Here is a 10500-nt window from a genome sequence, read left to right as displayed (position 1 = left end):
TGCAACAAGGACTGTTTGTCTAAATGAAGAACTTTGCTTGACTAAATCTTAAGATTTATTGCGGGTCCTCAAGTTAGCTAAACATACTGCGGAGGTATATTGACATCTGGAGATCATCTTACCCGAAGGATAGGATCTGCGTGTGGCGAGCCACGGAACAGAAACCTTTGAAATATTTACTGCCACGTGTCGCTACGGCTATTTCTTTAAAGGAGAGGTATAGAGTTACTCTGTGCCTTTGTTAGATAAAACGTTCATCCCTTGACCGCGGCTACGTTCGGCGACTGGTTGTCGCCTCGAGCCCAAGCTCACTATCATAAACCTCGAACAATCGGAGCGACATTTGTTTAATCTAAATTACGACATTACGGTATTCCCGAGAATCCAAGGAGAGGTTCCGGTGTTTTTCCATCTCCGACATACTATTACGCTATAAGTTATAACGGCGTACTGCATCACTATTTGAAGTATAACGTTATATGGCATCACTATATAACGTAAAACGTTATATACTATTACGCTATAAGTTATAACGATGTCCTGCATCACTATGTGACGTATAACGTTATATACCATCACGCTATAACGTATAAAGTTATATCACATCACTATAAGACGTATAACGAAATATCGCATCACTATAGGACGTATAACGTTATATCGCACCACTGTATGACCTATAACGTTATATTCCATTACGTCAGAAGGTATAACGATATATTTCATCACTATATGACGCATAACGTTATATACTATTACGCTATAAGGTATAACGATATATTGCATCACTATATGACGTATAACGTTATATTGCATCACTATATGCCGCATAACGTTATATTGCATCACTATGTGACGTATAACGTTATATACTATTACGTAATAACGTATAACGTTCTGTCGCATCACCATAGGACGTATAACGTTATATACTATTACGTTATAACGCATAACGTTATATTGCATCACTATATGACGTATAACGTTACATACTATTACATTATAACGTATAACGTTATATTGCATCACTCTATGACGTATAACGTTATATACTAGTACGTTATAAGGTATGACGATATATTGCATCACTATGTGACGTATAGCGTTATATACTATTCTGTTACGAAGGATTAACTTTATATTGCATCACTATATGACGTATAACGTTATATACTATTTCGTTATAACGTAAAACGTTATATCGAATCACTATACGTCGTATAGCGTCATATACTATAACGTTATTGTGCATAAAGTTATATCGCATTACTATAGTACGTATAAAGTTATATCGCATCACTATAGTACGTATAACGTTATATTGCATCGCTCTATGACGTATAACGTTAAGAACTATTACGTTATGAAGGAATAACGTTATATTGCATCACTATACGAGGTATAACATTATATACTGTTACGTTATAACGAGTAACGTTATATTGCATCACTATTTGAAGTATAACGTGATATAGCAACACTAGATGACATATAACGTTGTATGCTATTACGCTATAAGTTTTAACGATATATTGCATCACTATATGACGTATAGCGTTATATTGCACCACTATATGCTGTATAACGTTATATACTATTACGTTATAAGGTATGACGATATATTGCATCACTATGCGACGTATAGCGTATATATACCATTCTGTTACGAAGGATTAACGTTATATTGCATCACTATATGACGTATAACGTTATATACTGTAACGATATAGTGTATAACGTTATATACTATTAGGTTATAACGTATAACGTTATATACTTTTACGTTATAACGTATAACGTTATACTGCATCACAATATGACGTTTAACTGTATATACTATTACGCTATAAGTTATAACGACGTACTGCATCACTATTTGAAGTATAACGTTATATAGCAACACTAGATGACATATAACGTTATTTACTATTACGCTATAAGGTATAACGATATATTGCATCACTATATGACGTATAGCGTTATATTGCATCTCTATATGCCGTATAACGTTATATTGCATCTCTATATGACGTATAACGTTATATACTAATATGTTATAACGCATAACGTTATATAGCAACACTATATAACATATAACGTTATATATTATTACGCTATAAGGTATAACGATATATTGCATCACTATATAACGTATAGCGTTATATTGCATTACCATATGCCGTATAACGTTATACACTATTACGCTATAAGTTATAACGATATATTGCATCACTATGTGACGTATAACGATTAATGCTATTACGCCACAACGTATAACGTTATACAGCATCACTATATAACGTATAACGATATATACTATTACGCTATATGTTATAACGGTGGACTGCATCACTATGTGACGTATAACGTTATATGCCATCACGTTATAACATATAACGTTATATCGCATCACTATAGGACGTATAACGTTATATCGCATTAGTATATAACGTATAACGTTGTACTGCATCACCATATGCCGTATAACGTTATATACTATGACGTTATAACGCAAAATGCTATATTGCATCACTATATGACGTATAACTTGATATACCATCACGTTATAACGTATAACGCTATATCGCTTCACCATATAACGTATAACGTTATATACTATTACGCTATAAGTTATAACGATGTACTGCATCACTATGTGACATATAACGATATATAGCATCACTATATGACGTATAACTTTATATACTATTACGGTATAACGTATAACGTTATATCGCATCACTATAGGACGTATAACATTATATTGCATCACTATATGACGTATAACGTTATATACTAATACGTTATAGCGCATAACGTTATTTTGCATCACTATATGACGTATAACGTTATATACTATTACGTTATAACGTAAAACGTTATATTGCATCACTATATGACGTATAAAGTTATATAGTACTACGCTATAAGATATAACGATATATTGCATCAGTATGTGACGTATAGCGTTATATACTATTCTGTTACGAAGGATTAACTTTATATTGCATCACTATATGACGTATAACGTCATATTGCATCACTATATGCCGTACAACGTTATATACTATTACGTTATAAGGTATGACGATATATTGCATCACTATGTGACGTATAGCGTTATATACTATTACCTTAAAACGTATAACGTTGTATTGCATCACTATATGCCGTATAACGTTATACACTATTACGCTATAAGGTATAACGATATATTGCATCACTATGTGACGTATAACGATATATGCTATTACGCTACAACGTATAACATTATACTGCATCACTATATAACGTATAACGTTATATACTATTACGCTATAAGTTATAACGATGGACTGCATCACTATGTGACGTAAAACGTTATATCGCATCACTATAGGACGTATAACGTTATATTCCATCACTATAAGACGTATAAATTTATATAGTATTACGTTATAACGTATAACGTTATATTGCATCACTCTATGACGTACTACGTTATATACTATTACGTTATAACGCATAACGTTATATTCCAGCACTATGTGACGTATAACGTTATACAGCATCACTATATGACGCATAACGTTATATACTATTACGCTATAAGGTATAACGATATATTGCATCACTATATGACGTATAACGTTATATTGCATCACTATATGCCGCATAACGTTATATTGCATCACTATGTGACGTATAACGTTATATACTATTACGTAAGAACGTATAACGTTCTGTCGCATCACCATAGGACGTATAACGTTATATACTATTACGTTTTAACGCATAACGTTATATTGCATCACTATATGACGTATAACGTTACATACTATTACATTATAACGTATAACGTTATATTGCATAACTCTATGACGTATAACGTTATATACTATTACGTTATAACGTATAACCTTATATTGCATCACTCTATGACGTATTACGTTATATACTATTACGCTATAAGTTATAACGATGTACTGCATCACTATGTGACGTATAACGTTATATACCATCACAATATGACGTATAACTTTATATACTATTACGTTATATCGTATAACGTTTTATTGCATAACTCTATGACGTATAACGTTATATACTATTACGTTATAACGTATAACGTTATATTGCATCACTCTATGACGTATTACGTTATATACTATTACGTTATAACGCATAACGTTATATTGCGTCACTATGCGACGTATAACGATATACCATCACGTTATAACGTATAACGTTATGTCGCATCACTATAGGACGTATAACGTTATATCGCATCACTGTAAGACGTATAACGTTATACCGCATCACTATAGGACGTATAACGTTATATTGCATCACTATATGACGTATAACTTTATATACAATTACGTTATAACGTATAACGTTATATTGCATTACTATATTCCGAATAACGTTATATACTATTACGTTCTAACGTATAACGTTATATTGCATCACTCTATGACGTAGTACGTTATATACTATTACGTTATAACGCATAACGTTATATTGCGTCACTATGTGACGTATAACGATATACCATCACGTTATAACGTATAACGTTATGTCGCATCACTATAGGACGTATAACGTTATATCGCATCACTATAAGGCGTATAACGTTATACCGCATCACTATAGGACGTATAACGTTATATTGCATCACTATATGACGTATAACTTTACATACTATTACGTTATAACGTATACCGTTATATTGCACCACTATATGCCGTATAACGTTATATAGTATTACGTTATAACATATAACGTTATATTGCATCACTATTTGAAGTATAACGTTAAGCACTATTAGGTTATGAAAGAATAACGTTATATTGCATTTCTATATGACATATATCGTTATATACTAATATGTTATAACGCATAACGTTATATAGCAACACTACATGACATATAACGTTATATACTATTACGCTATAAGGTATAACGATATATTGCATCACTATATAACGTATAGCGTTATATTGCATCACTATATGCCGTATAACGTTATATCGCATCACTATAGGGCGTATAACGTTATATTGCATCACTATATGCCCTATGTCGTTATATTGCATCATTATCTGACGTATTATCTTATATACTATTACGTTATAACGCATAAAGTTATATTGCATCAGTATATGACGTATAACTTGATATACAATCACGTTATAACGTATGACGTTATATCGCTTCACTATATAACGTATAACGTCATATACTATTACGTTATTGTGCTTAAAGTTATATCGCATCACAATAGTACGTATAAAGTTATATCGCATCACTATAGTACGTATAACGTTATATTGCATCGCTCTATGACGTATAACGTTATGCACTATTACGTTATGAAGGAATAACGTTATATTGCATCACTCTATGTCGTATAACGTTATATACTATTACGTTATAACGTATAACGTTATATTGCATCACTACATGACGTATAATGTTATATACTACTACGTTATGAAGGATTAACGTTACATTGCATCACTGTATGACGTATAACTTTATATACTATTACGTTATGGAGGAATAACGTTATATTGCTTCACTCTATGACGTATTACGTTATATACTATTACGTTATAACTGATAACGTTATATTGCGTCACTATGTGACGTATAATGATATACCATCACGTTCTAACGTATAACGTTATGTCGCACCACTATAGGACGTATAACGTTATATCGCATCACTATAAGACGTATAACGTTATACCGCATCACTACAGGACGGATAACGTTATATTGCATCACTATATGCCGTATAACGTTATATTGCATCACTGCAGGACCTATAACGTTATATTGCGTCACTATATGCCGTATATCGTTATATTGCATCACTGTGTGACGTATAACGTTATATACTATTACGTAATAACGTATAACGTTCTGTCGCATCACCATAAGACGTATAACGTTATATACTATTACGTTATAACGTATAACCTTATATTGCATCACTCTATGACGTATTACGTTATATACTATTACGCTATAAGTTATAACGATGTACTGCATCACTATGTGACGTATAACGTTATATACCATCACGTTATAACAGATAACGTGATATCGCATCACTATATTACGTAAAACGTTATATCGCAACACTATAAGACGTATAACGTTATATCGCATCACTATAGCACGTATAACGTTATATTGCATCACTATATGACGTATAACTTTATATACTATTACGTTATAACGTATTACGTTATATTGCATCACTATATGACTTATAACTTTATATACTATTACGTTATAACGTATAACGTTATATGGCATCACTATATGGCGTATAACGTTACATACTATTACGTTATCAAATAGTACGTTATAACGTATAACGTTATATACTATTACGTTATAACGTATAACGTTATATACTATTACGTTATCTACTAGTACGTTATAACGTATAACGTTATACACTGTTACGTTATAACGTATAACGTTATATATTATTACCTTATAACGTATAACGTTATATACTATTACGGTATAACGTATAACGATATATTGTATGACTATAGGACGTATAACGTTATATCGCATCGCTACATGACGCATAACTGTATATACTATCACGTCAGCAGGTATAACGGTATATTGCATCACTATATGACGTATAACGTTATATTGCATCACTATATGCCGTATAACGTTATACTGCATCACTATATGACGTATAACGTTATATTGCGTCACTATATGCCGTATAACGTTATATTGCATCACTATATGACGTATAACGTTATATACTAATACGTTATCGCGCATAACGTTATTTTGCATCACTATATGACGTATAACTTATATACTATTACGTTATAACGTAAAAAGTTATATTGCATCACTATATGACGTATAAAGTTATATCGTACTACGCTATAAGATATAACGATATATTGCATCACTATATGACGTACGACGTTATATACTATTACGCTATAAGTTATAAAGATATATTGCATCACTATGTGACGTATAACGATATATGCTATTACGCCACAATGTATAACGTTATACTACAACACTATATAACGAATAACGTTATATACTATTACGCTATAAGTTATAACGGTGTACTGCAACACTATGTGACGTATAACGTTTATAGCATCACTATATGTCTTATAACTTTATATACTATTACGTTATAACGTATAACGTTACATTGCATGACTCTATGACGTATAACGTTATATAGTATTACGTTATAACGTATAACGTTATACTGCATCACTCTATGACGTATTACGTTTTATACTATTATGTTATAACGCACAACGTTATATTGCATCACTATGTGACGTTTATCGGTATATACCATCATGTTATAACATATAACGTTATATCGGATCACTATAGGACGTATAACGTTATATACTATTACGTTATAAGTTATGGCGATATATTGCATCACTATGTGACGTAAAACGTTATATACCATCACGTTATAACGTATAACGTTATATCACATCACTATAAGACGTACAACGGAAAATCGCATCACTATAGGACATATAACGTTATATTGCATCACTATATGACGTATATCTTTATATACTATTACGTTATAACGTATAACGTTATATTGCATCACTCTATGACGTATAACGTTATATACTATTACTTTATGACGTAAAGCGTTATATCGAATCACTATAGGACGTATATCGTTATATACTATTACGTTATAACGTATAACGTTATATACTCTTACGTTATAACGTATAACGATATATACTATTACGTTATAACGTATAACGTATTACACTATTACGTTATAACGTATAACGCTATATACTATTACGGTATAACGCATAACGATATATTGTATTACTATAGGACGTATAACGTTATACCGCATTACTACATGACGTATAACTGTATATACTATCACGTCTGAAGGTATAACGGTATGTTGCATCACTATATGACCTATAACGTTATATAATGTTACGTTATATCGTACAACGAAAAAAAGCGTCACTATAAGACGTATAACAATATATACTATTACGTTATAACGTATAACGTTATATCGCATCACTATAGGACGTATAACGTTATATACTATTACGTTAGAAGGTATGGCGATATATTGCATCACTATGTGACGTAAAACGTTATATACCATCACGTTATAACGTATAACGTTATATCACATCACTATAAGACGTATAACGGAATATCGCATCACTATAGGACATATAACGTTATATTGCATCACTATATGACGTATATCTTTATATACTATTACGTTATAACGTATAACGTTATATTGCATCACTCTATGACGTATAACGTTATATAGTATTACTTTATGTCGTAAAGCGTTATATCGAATCACTATAGGACGTATATCGTTATATACTATTACGTTATAACGTATAACGTTATATACTCTTACGTTATAACGTATAACGATATATACTATTATGTTATAACGTATAACGTATTACACTATTACGTTATAACGTATAACGTTATATACTATTGCGGTATAACGTATAACGATATATTGTATTACTATAGGGCGTATAACGTTATACCGCATTACTACATGACGTATAACTGTATATACTATCACGTCTGAAGGTATCACGGTATATTGCATCACTATATGACCTATAACGTTATATAATGTTACGTTATATCGTACAACGAAAAAAAGCGTCACTATAAGACGTTTAACAATATATACTATTGCGTTATAACGTATAACGTTATATCGCATCAGTATAGGACGTATAGCGTTATATTGCATCAGTATATGACGTATAACGTCATACACTATTACCTTATAACGCATAACGTCATATTGCATCACTATATGCCGTATAACGTTATACACTATTACGCTATAAGGTATAACGATATATTGCATCACTATGTGACGTATAACGATATATGCTATTACGCCACAACGTGTAACGTTATACTGCATCACTATATAACGTATAACGTTATATACTATTACACTATAAGTTATAACGACGTACTGCATCACTATGTGACGTATAACGTTATATAGCGTCACTATATGACTTATAACTTTATATACTATTACGTTATAACGTATAACGTTATATTGCATCACTATATGCCGTATAACTTTATGTACTATTAGGTTATAACGTATAGCGTTATATTGCATCACTCTATGACGTATTACGTTATATACTATTACTTTATAACGTATAACGTTACATACACTTACGTTATAACGTATGACGATATATACTATTACGTTATAACGTATAACGTATTACACTATTACGTTATAACGTATAACGTTATATACTATTGCGGTATAACGGATAACGATATATTGTATTACTATAGGGCGTATAACGTTATACCGCATTACTACATGACGTATAACTGTATATACTATCACGTCTGAAGGTATAACGGTATATTGTATGACTATATGACCTATAACGTTATATAATGTTACGTTATATCGTACAACGTAAAAAAGCGTCACTATATGTCGTATAACGTTATATGCTATTACGCTATAGGGCATAACGATATATTGCATCACTATATGACGTATAACGTTATATTGCATCACCATATGACGTATAACGTTATATTGCATCACTATATGCCGTATAACGTTATATTGCACCACTACAGGACGTATAACGTTATTTTGCGTCACTATATGCCGTATAACGTTATATTGCGTCACTATATGCCGTATAACGTTATATACTATTACGCTATATAGTATAGCGGTATACTGCATCACTATGTGACGTATAACGTTATACAGCATCACTATATGACGCATAACGTTATATACTATTACGCTATAAGGTATAACGATATATTGCATCACTATATGACGTATAACGTTATGTTGCATCACTATATGCCGCATAACGTTATATCGCATCACTATGTGACGTATAACGTTATATACTATAACGTTATAACGCATAACGTTATATTGCATCACTATATGACGTATAACGTTATATTGCATCACTATATGACGTATAAAGTTATATTGCATCACCATATGACGTATAACGTTATGTTGCATCACTATATGCCGTATAACGTTATACACTATTACGCTATACGGTATAACGATATATTGCATCACTCTATGACGTATAACGTTATCTACTATTACGTTATAACGTATAACGTTATATTGCATCACTCTATGACGTATTACGTTATATACTATTACGCTATAACGCACAACGTTATATTGTATCGCTATGTGACGTACAACGTTATATACTATTACGTTATAACGCATAACGTTATATTGCATCACAATATGACGTATAACGTTACATACTATTACATTATAACGTATAACGTTATATTGCATAACTCTATGACGTATAACGTTATATACTATTACGTTATAAGGTATGACGATATATTGCTTCACTATGTGACGTATAACGTTATATGCTTTTCTGTTACGAAGGAATAACGTTA

This window comes from Bombus affinis, unplaced genomic scaffold (assembly GCF_024516045.1).
Source record: "Bombus affinis isolate iyBomAffi1 unplaced genomic scaffold, iyBomAffi1.2 ctg00000562.1, whole genome shotgun sequence".
NCBI lineage: Eukaryota > Metazoa > Arthropoda > Insecta > Hymenoptera > Apidae > Bombus > Bombus affinis.
This window is presented reverse-complemented; position numbering follows the sequence as displayed.